The sequence below is a fragment of the Melanostigma gelatinosum genome, assembly GCF_949748355.1.
Source record: "Melanostigma gelatinosum genome assembly, chromosome: 19".
Lineage (NCBI taxonomy): Eukaryota > Metazoa > Chordata > Actinopteri > Perciformes > Zoarcidae > Melanostigma > Melanostigma gelatinosum.
In genome coordinates, this window is record NC_136652.1 from 12021809 (window position 1) to 12032438 (window position 10630).

The window sequence follows — 10630 nt, forward strand, 5'->3', positions numbered from 1 at the left end:
AAAACTGGTTTGGTGAGCTGCTCCGCACTTCCTATTTTGCAAGCTCTTGTCTTGTGATGCTGCAGGGATGACTTTCCCTTTGTTACTTCCCTGTTTTCATGAAGGCCACAGATCATATGACCAGATCATAATGACCATTTACTACATGTGTGAATGTTCCATGAACAGCCTCAGATTTCATTTGAAAAGACTGTCAAATAAGAAGCAGGAAGCCTGTGTTTGTGTGCTGTTCTATCACGTGTGAAAAAGGGAATAGTTCAACATTAGGGAAACACAGAAATTTGCTTTCTTGCCAAGAGTTTCATGATTCGATACCAATCTCTCAGAAGCCAGCCAGTTAGCTTAGCTTAGCTTAGCTTAGCACAAAAACAGGGGGAAATAGTTAGCCTGGCTTTAACTGAAGGACACATAATCCAGTACCTCTAAAGATCACAAATTAACATGTTACATCTCATTTGTGTAATCTGCACAAAACTTGAAGCTGGGCCTGCGATAGATTGAACTAATTTGATTCATTTACATTGTTGGTTTTGCAAAAATGTGTAAAATGTCCACGATATTGAGCTATTTCCGACATGCTCAAATCAAAATCAGAATACCAAGCAGGTTGTCACTTAGAAGGAATTACTCTTGGCAACTGTCAAAATAAACATAGTACGAGAGAAGAGAAATCAACTGAAGTACTGGAGGTTACTGCTGGTTAAACTGGTCTTGTAAACTGTGATGAGAATAACTGACTGCAGGTGGCTAGCTGGCTCTGGCTATCTCACAGTGAAATCAACACTTCACGTCGACACTCTTCTGTGTTTGTGGAACAGATTTTATCTCTGGTTATGTGATGTGAAGCCACAGGTGGTGCATGTCTGCATTGCACATGAAAAAATATCACATTTTAATCATGTTTTAGTCAAAAAAAAAGATTAAAACCATTATCGTCTCCAAAAACGACAACAAAAAAAAGAAATGTTGCCCTTTCCTCACCGGCACTACTAAATACGTGCACATCCCTAAATCACACTGTACCTTTAAAGAGATATCGCCTCCTAATTCACTTTTGGAGTGAAGGATTCAATTCAAGAGAATACTAATTAACTGAAGATCCTCACAGCCAAACATTAGCATTGTCATGCTTGTGCATGCGTATTCAGTCATGCATGCACATGTGATTTAAAATGACTCAACACAAGGCTGTTTGTATGCGAGTCATCTGCTGCGTGTGCGCTCACCAAAAACACACCAAACAAACAGTGAGATCCCAGGCCAAGACGAGTGTCACCCTGAGGTCAATGTCCCCCGTCGTTCCCTCCTCTTCCTCCTCTTCATCTTCAAACCCGTAAAGCCAAACGTCCTCGAGGCTCACTCTGTGCTTCAGGCGGTAGCTGGTAGTCGACCTGTCCGAACGAAAGCAGACAGAAAGGCGATGGCCATTTAAATAGTCCTTTCTGTTTCCATTTCTCACAAATGTTTCTCAAGGTTTCAGTTCCAAATGTTTGTCCCAGTGACAGATTTTGTTTTCCTTCTACAGTCATTTTTTGGAATGCAGTGATACAAAGAGGTTGTCTTGAGGCTGTCTTTAGAAGATGTGGGGACCATTCTTGGCCTCAACTGAAAGGCTGATCAACTGCCTTATTATTACTATTGTTTATAATACTCAGTGCAATGATTGATTTAACAAATTATTGATTATTTTCCTTCTTTCTGTCTGTTTTCTTTTGTTGAGTTGTTTCCTCTCTATTTTAAATATAGTAATTGTAGGTTCTGCTGACACTTAAATGGAAGACTGAATTTTGCACTTGAAAACATCACAAGGAATAGTCTTTGATGCAAATGTTGATTGTCATGGATTAGGAGATATAAAATACATTTTGTCAGTGCAGTAAAATCATTACAAGGAATGCTTGTTCATATTTCTGAATGAAAAAGCTTTAAGCTCTTGAACAGGTGTGAGGCTAAAACTGAACAGCATGTTTGACATGCCTTATAAACCACAGAAATATCAAGTAGGACAAACTGAACCCTCAATTCTAAGTGACTGAAGTCCTTCATGAATATCGCTGCACTCTCTGTGTCCTGATAGGTGGACGTTGTGAGAGGCGATGGTGGAGTCTAAATGAAAAGCTTAAAAAGAGCTTCCACAAAAGGTGCCGAACAAATTATTAGCTGAGATGTTCACGACATGTGGTCGTGACTCTGCTAACGTCTGCGTGTTTGCAGCAGAGGCGTGCTGACTGGATCCTGGAGCGCTGATAGATTGAAAGGAAAAGCAGAAGAGTCAGAAAGGTATAAAGACAAAGGACGTGCACTCAGGAGGTGTTATGGTGCAGCAATAAAGAGAGAGAAGTGATGTGCAACTAATCAGAGGGAATATAGAAAGCTTGATGCTGTTCTAGATGGTCCGCAATCACGCTTGCCCGGTTCTGGGAACATTTCCTCTTCCAATCTCCTGAACAACATGCTATTTTCAACCCGAACCATTCGTCCCTAAAGACTGTTCAATCTAGCATCAATTGAAAGGCTGTGAGAAATAAACATGGCCGGATTCAAACACTGGGGGGGTCGTGGGGGGAAATATGAATTGAGGGCCCCCACTGACCCACTGTGCATTGTTTAAGTAAAGAGTCACCTGCAAGAGCTTAATTCACAGAGCACACAGCAGATTAAAGATAGATCTGTTAGATCAGTTTTCCGAATGATTTGCTGTGTGATTACCACCAGCATCATATCAAAGGCTGACAAACAAAGGTATAGGGGAGAGACAGGCTGTTTATACTTGCTTCTAGCCTTTATGCTAAGCTAAGTGAGATAACTAGCTGCTAGCTGTTGTTTCATATTCATTGGACAGACATGAGAATGGTATCAATCTTGGCATTTAACTCTCAGCAATGATAGTTCGTTGATTTTGTGATTTCATGATGCTTATTCCAAAACCAATTTGTATTTGAAATGATAAACTGACACACTGAGAACCAAGTTGGGGGTTTTTGGCCTCTGGAGGTCTGATAAAACCAGTGAAGTATCTTTTAATAAAATGAACATTGATAGTACCACATACAATCTCTCTCTAAGTAATGAATGCTCAAATACATACATACATATACAAGTATAGACTCAAAGACCAAAGTCTGTTCACGATATCTTACTGTCGTCCCCAGTTTATACTGGAACAGTGGGCAGGTTGTGGTACACAGATGAGTGTGATTGTCCTCCCACTCAAGAGCTGTAAAAGTTCCACCGGCTTTGACAAACAGCTCTAATTTGACAAAGATGAGCAACAACTTTAAGCTTGTTTACTTTTATTTTTTCAGTTTAATCGTCTAGAAATCTGCCAGATCAGATCATGTTGATTTCATCCAACAGGAACAAAGTACCGGGAGGTTTTCATTGTAATTATTGTAATAATAATAACACAGAAGTGATTGAAGTATATGTTTCTCTTGGTATGTTTCGGGATTCACCTCACTTCAAGATTGATATTAGATGTAATATATGAAATATTGTCAGAACTTCAGCTGAATATATGTTGAAATTAGTTTTTGAGAAGAACACATTCATTCCCCCTCATGTGACTCCACTAAGAGGGAACCACCATGCTCTCTTCTTCTATTTATGTCAGAGTGACTAAACTCAAACGGTTTTGTTTACTGGGAGATTCCCTAACAGTCCGAGTATGAAGACCAAAAATACACGTTTTCTTTTTACTTCCTCTTTCACTATCCCATTCCAACTGTCCAAACAATGTGTCAACTTTTTGTTCCGTGGAAACTTATTTGATTTTCTTCAAAAACCTTTCTGGGACGTATATCGATATCGACACTTCTTACTTGAGTGTAGCGAAGACAATGACATCGCTGAAGAGGAACAGGTCTCTCTCCTTGGTCTTCCAGCCGTCTGTGACCTGAACACACTCATCCAGCAGCAGCTCTTCGTTCTCACTTGTGAGGCCGAGGACGAACGGACTCTGCTCCACTGAGACCCAACAGGAAGCCTCCTCTCTGAGGGAAAAGGACATGAAAGAGGTGGAAGACAGGGACAACCCGCAGCCAGACAAGTCTAAAGTTGGTGATTTTGTTTCTGGATTGCATGGTTTTAAATTGTTTGCAACATTTTCCAACCTCTTATGGCCATACAACTCAGATGCCATTGGAATATCTGAAACATTTATTGTCACCAATGTTAAACTGTCGGGCTTTCTTTATCATTCCAAAAATAATTGACATTTTGGTCTTACAGTAAATGGTTTAATAATGGAAAGCAATAAACCAAAACATCCTAAAATTCTGCATTTGATGGGAAACCACCAACTATACAAGAATCAGTGCTTGGTTGACAGGCGTGGGAAGTCAAAGACGCAAACTTTTTCAGTTCAACATTTGGGGGAAAAATTATTATTTGCTTTATTGCCAAGAGTTAGATTAGAATATTGATACAACTCAGGTATGTGTCTATGCTCGTGTAAATATGAAGCCAAGAGACCGTTAGCTCAGTGAGCATAAAGACTGAAAAAAGAAAAAAAACAGCTTCTGTTGCTGCAACTTGTAATGTTTACCAGCCCCAACAGCATGTGTGTGTGTGCGTGTGTGTGCGTGTGCGTGCGTGTGCGTGTGTGTGCGTGTGCGTGTGTGTGCAGCTGGTATTGTTTTCACCTTGTGCATCATTGCAAAATGTGGTCCTGAAGACACCTGGCAGAAACGACCACAGCACCTGTTTTGAGAAGGCTACTTTGCCAGGTGTGTATGTCCGTCTGTCTGTGGACAGATTCTGTCACAACCGTGCACGATGCAGTCACAAAACTTTACTTTACCACCAAACAATCGATGATAAACCACCAAGCAATCAGCAAAGTTGATGTGCAACAACTCCAAAGTTAGGTTGTTCTTTGGGGGCTGAAGAGTGACCTGAAGAACAAAAGATATATCGCTGATTGTAATCAATAGCCTCCAACACTCTGATCCTTTCCTAAATACCAGAGAGTGTGGAATTAGGTTTTCATTTGATGAAACATGTCAGATCTGTGTGTCAAGGCATTGTCCACCATAACAGATCAATATCATGTCAATAACCTGATGTTATTTCATTGTAGACTTCTTAGAATAAGACACTAGTATTAACTATCTGAGTTGCTTGGAGCGGAGACGGGGAGGGACTTTTTTACTTCATATGTCTACAACTTTGCACACAACCGGACAACAGCAAAACAGATTTAATGTGAAACAGAAAACAAGCAGTGACTTTGGCTGCAGTTCTTGATTCTTCTGGGGATTACCTCTCATCTCACGTGATGTTTACAGCCTGACTCAATTATTTGATATCTCACAATAAAATAATCTGTAATTTAAAAATGTATATGTTTGGTTAGGTCACGGCGGCAGTCATGTAGAAAATGTGCACCAAATCAACACACGATTAAGTCAAGGTGTACAAACACAAGAAGTAAGAGTGGTTTGTTCTACATGATTATGAAACCAATGTTGGTCATTACTCTTCCCACTGACTCTGGGTTCAGGGCAGAAATTCAAATTGTTGCAGCAGAGGTACTTTCCCTGTTACCCTTCTGGCCCACTGAAGATGACATAAAATACCGGCAAATAAAACAACTACAAACTCCAACTGGTGGTTATCGACATGTGTAAATGCAAACAGAAAACAACAAAATAGTAGTTATATAATCTATATATATAATATTTAACATGAACCACTGCATAACTCGACTGCTATTATCCATTTCAGTAGCAGTTCAACATTTTGGGAGAAATACTTTAGTAGACCTACGACTCTCATATCTGCCCGTAAAACATGAAGACAGCAGGAGATTACCGTTAGCTTAGCGTACCGGCTAGCCTCGTTCCTTCCAAAGGTGTCAAAAAATGAACAAAAACCAAAGTGTAAAAGGTAAAAACAACAAGAGCTTCAACTTTTTCTTTTTTTCTTACAGACAGAGCAAAGCTAGTTGCTAAGCTAAGGTTAGCCTTATATCGAGGATATATAGAGGTATCTATCTTCCCCTCTAACGCTCTGCAAGAAAACAAACTCACCATCAAACTATTCCTTGAATGTAACCAAAAGTCAGATTCTAATTGTCTAAAATGTATGTAATAAAATGACATTGTAAACAATCACTTGTTTGGTTTTCTCTGCACTACATCCTTGATATGAATAATCTCATAATATAGTCGGGGAGGCCCGGGGCAACATGTTTAACATTTTCCTTCATAGTTCACAAACTACTTGAAAAACACTTGTCATTATTTGATATAAGTAATGTTTATATAATTAATCACAGTTTCACTTGTAGTCTTATTAAGACTATTAAATGTTGTGTTTTGTGTATATGTGAAACGGTGTATACTTTGGGATGCAAGACACATTTCAGATAATATTCTGATAATAAAATGAAACAAATCAATATTTAACTAAACACATAGCTAATTGTCTTGAACGTGTATTTTTTGTTATGGTGATGAGGCACTATCTACGTCAGCGGCTGTCCCACTACAGTGAAACTACCACCCACGAAGTCCCCCGCCTTCAGGAAATGCACAACGTGTGTGTGTGTGTGTGTGTGTGTGTGTTGAGAGTGGGACGTGCATGTCTGACATTTCTCTTATTTGCTTTTGATTGACTCGCCCACTGGATGCTCCGGGGGTCTTTGCACGACCGCTGTGACAACAACTCCAAAAGGTTAAAGGGTTAAATATCAGACAAAGCAGAGGAGGTGATGAAGAGCTAACACAGTAAACGGTAAACGCACGTCATTTACATCGTGCCTTTATACCAGACAGAATCTGACTTGACTGGACGCAAAAAAAATGACGTTACACAAAGATCAAACCAAAAGAAAGTTTGGCTGTTGACAAGAGCCTGCAAGCAAGTACTGCTCTCTCAGTCACGCAGGGTTTTCTTGACCAGAGCTAAAGCAGCGCTCAGTCCTTGACAATATGAAATCGGCTTGGAGTCTGGATTTTAGAAATAACAAGGACTATACATCACATTTTTCATTATTTGGACTTCTCTGCTGTTATAACGTTGCAGATGGAGATCTAACTGGAGTTTCAAACCTTTCTCAGGAACTCAGTTCTGATAGGGAAATGCTGAATCTTTTACCTTATTATTTGTTTCCCTACAATTACTCAAATTGTAATATAATGTGTGTTAACGATGGAGATCAGCTATATTCAAATACAAAGCCCCAGATTCCAACAGGACATGACCCCAGAACGTAAGTTTCAGATTTAATTTAAGAGTTTCTAATAGCAATACACAAACATTGTCTTCGAGGCAGCTTTTCTTTTGCGCCACAGAAAATCTCAGTGGTCAAAATAAACCTCAGTGGGTGAAATTGATTCTTGTTTACCTGAATAAAGTTGGTCGGTGTGAAGATGCAGCTACTGTAAAATTAAGAAGTTGAGCATTCTCTCTATAACAACACGACAGGTGACCCTGGAAATTCAAAACAAACAATCCCACGCATGTCACCCACTGGTTGTTTCAGTGGGCATCACAGTATTTGGCACAGGTTTTGCCCTCAGTTACTCTGTGTTTTAAAAATGTGTGCTGATAAAACTGAAACACCATCCTTGTTTACTCCCCAGAAGTTTGTAATTCACTTTCTACCTCACAGCAGCAACCTCACAATGTGATGCAACCAGAAGTACAGCACAGGTCGGGACTTTTTGTACAGCTTTTCTTTCTTTTTCTAATCTAATTCTAATACCTTCATGTCTTCAAGCTGCTAAAAATCACAAATGACGCAATATAAGAGCCAACTGCAGCCAATCTGAGGACTGAACATGATAACCTTTTGATTAGGTTTTCTTGAGATAATGATTTTAAATAGTAGGCAGATTCATTTCAGCCAGTCTGGTCCTCAGAGTTGTTGCGAGTGATGTTGAAGGAGTTTGTGCTGGTGGCTGTTTCAAAACCCCGCTCTGTAAATCCCCCAGAGGGACATCTGTGTTTGTGGCCTGAACAGAGTGGGCTCTGTGGCCTGCAGGGTGATATCAAGGGGACGTCACGACTGTTTCTGTTCCACACGTGGTGGGTCACATGAATGGGAGGGGGAAAATAAGTTTCTTTATATGGTATGTCAGGTGCTCCTTTGTGACGCGAGGTGATTTGAGATTGTATTCCTTTGTGCTGCCATCTGCAGGCCGGAGGCTGCAGTGAAGGAGACAGTCAGATTGCTGTATGTTCACACTGCACAACTTTTTTTACCAAACATTGTCAGCGAGCGGAATATCAGGGTATGTAAAGGGCAAAACACAAAACTTTGCAACTGATATTTGAATTGATTTGTTTGTGCAAACTAATTTTAAATAATTTAATGAAATATTCCCAGATGCTCAAATTGTCAGTGTCAAATAAAGAACATTGCCTGAATATAAAACAGTCTAAAGCAGTGATTTCTGAAGGTGGAGGTTTGTGAACCTTTAAAGCAAATGAACCGCCCCCTTACAAAGGGAACATATTGTTATAATAATAATAATAACTTTAATTTATATAGCGCCTTTCAGGGGACCCAAGGCCGCTTTACAAGAGTAACAGTTTAGACAAAAACAGTTTAGACAAACAGTCAGAAAAACAGAACAAGTAAACTAGGGGCTCTTGGGGGTAAAGCGTGATATCTTTCCTTCTTAGATTAATATTTTGAATAGGCCTGCAGATGTAAAACTACCCAGTGTTACACAAGATAACAGCAAAGATAAGTAAACATGTTGAGAGCATTCACATCTATCAAGGTTTGGAGCCACTGGTTTGAAGTTAAAAAAGGTTTTCTTAATTTAGATCTGGATATATCGGATCAAAGAATACGTACAATCAGCACTTAACACACCAGAAAATGATGTGATTTTTAACATAATACGAATGTCATTGCTACAGTAGAATTAACGTTCCATAAATACCTTGGCTGGCGCCTCTAAAGAGCACCGGTTACCAAGCTTGCTATCGTGAGGATCCGAGTACTTCTTCCACCTCATGAATAGAGAATTTCAAAGGACATTAAACCCTGAACGTCTCATCCCATTGGATGATTTTAAACGTTATATTTAGGAATTCTTTAGAAAAGGTTGTGATCGTTTGCTCTTGTGACAGGCTGTTTTTTTAAATATTTCTCGTGCTCTACTCAAGTCTCTCTTACCAAATAGATATCGTGCTCAATGTGAAAACTTGACTAAACAAAGGTTTTATATAAATTATGAAATAATGACTAGTGAAAGAAATGCATTTGTCATATGAAACAAGACTATTCTTGACTGTGGGGCCCCGGAGCTCAATGCTGATGACAAAACTGGCGCCATCTGTTGACCTCCACGCTGAACTACAATTCAACACACCAGTGAGAGAGAAAAGGGGAAAAAAGACAGCGGTAGTAATGCTTTGAGTAGAAAGATAAAGTAGACTTTATTTTATGGTGAAACCTAAATAAGATCTGCGATTACAAAACAGGTTCCCCACACAGTTTTTTTTTTGTTTTTTTTCTTAAACGTCAGAGGTTGGAATGCTGTACTGACAGAAAGGCATCAGAGAAGACTGGACCTGAAAACATGGACTTAGAAGTAAGAGAGCAGACACTGAGCTCAGAGGGAACACCGTTGAATTTAAAAAATAAGTCACAAGTTGTTCCTATGATCTACGGCAGTCTGATTAAAGTTCATGAACAGATTTATCAACTCCCAACGGCAGAAACTAAAAAGCAAAACGTGAGGTTACAGAGTCGGGAGATGCAGGGAGTGAACAGGCATGGATGCTAACGATTACTTGGATTTTCCTGTGCTAAGCATTCATTTTCTTGATATCACTAGTTCATGATGAGCCTTTGTTCGGATATAAAAACTTACAATACACATCAGCTTGTGAATTGTAAAAACGCCAAATAAGTGGTGAGACGAGTGAGTCTTTGCTATTCATCTTCGACAGCGAACCATTTATGTTCCGAAGCGCTTCCTCGGGCCGAGGAAACGATATACTGTACAGAAAACCTTAAACTGAGTGGCATGTCCCTTTAAGCAGCCTCACAAACTGACATGTACGCACTCAACAAATACGCACTCCTGCATCCCATCATAATCCATCTGCAAAAGGGAAACATTGAAAAATATTTGCCTCGTCAACTCAGGAAAAAAGTATAGCACGGTAGGTGTCATGTTTGTTTGTCATGTCTTAATCTACTACTTTTAGAGGAATATTGGACATTTGGGGAAATACTTTTATTCTCTCTCTTGCTGAGAGTTAGAGGAGAACATCTAAACTGGGGTACGGATGCTCTCATCTAAACCCCATTGAAGCTTTCCTTCAATTAGTCAGGCTTTGAACGACATACTTTCGTGTAATCTTATAAATGCAGGTGTGTTTTCACGTTTTTTACCCAGATAAAAAAAAAATAGTTACCAACACCTGAAACACAAAAACAATCTCACAAATGTTCCATCTTACCAAACTGTGAACAAGTCTGAACTTCATAGTCCCAACGAGAGTCACGCTCTGAGATATCAATCCATATCTGGGACCATTACTCTTGAGGATTTATCTTTTCTTTTTTTTTGGCCATGAACCTCCCATTCTCTATCTCTGACGTGAGACAACCGTGCTGTAGCGTCTTCTGCTCCTGATAACGGTCCTTTTCTGTACATCA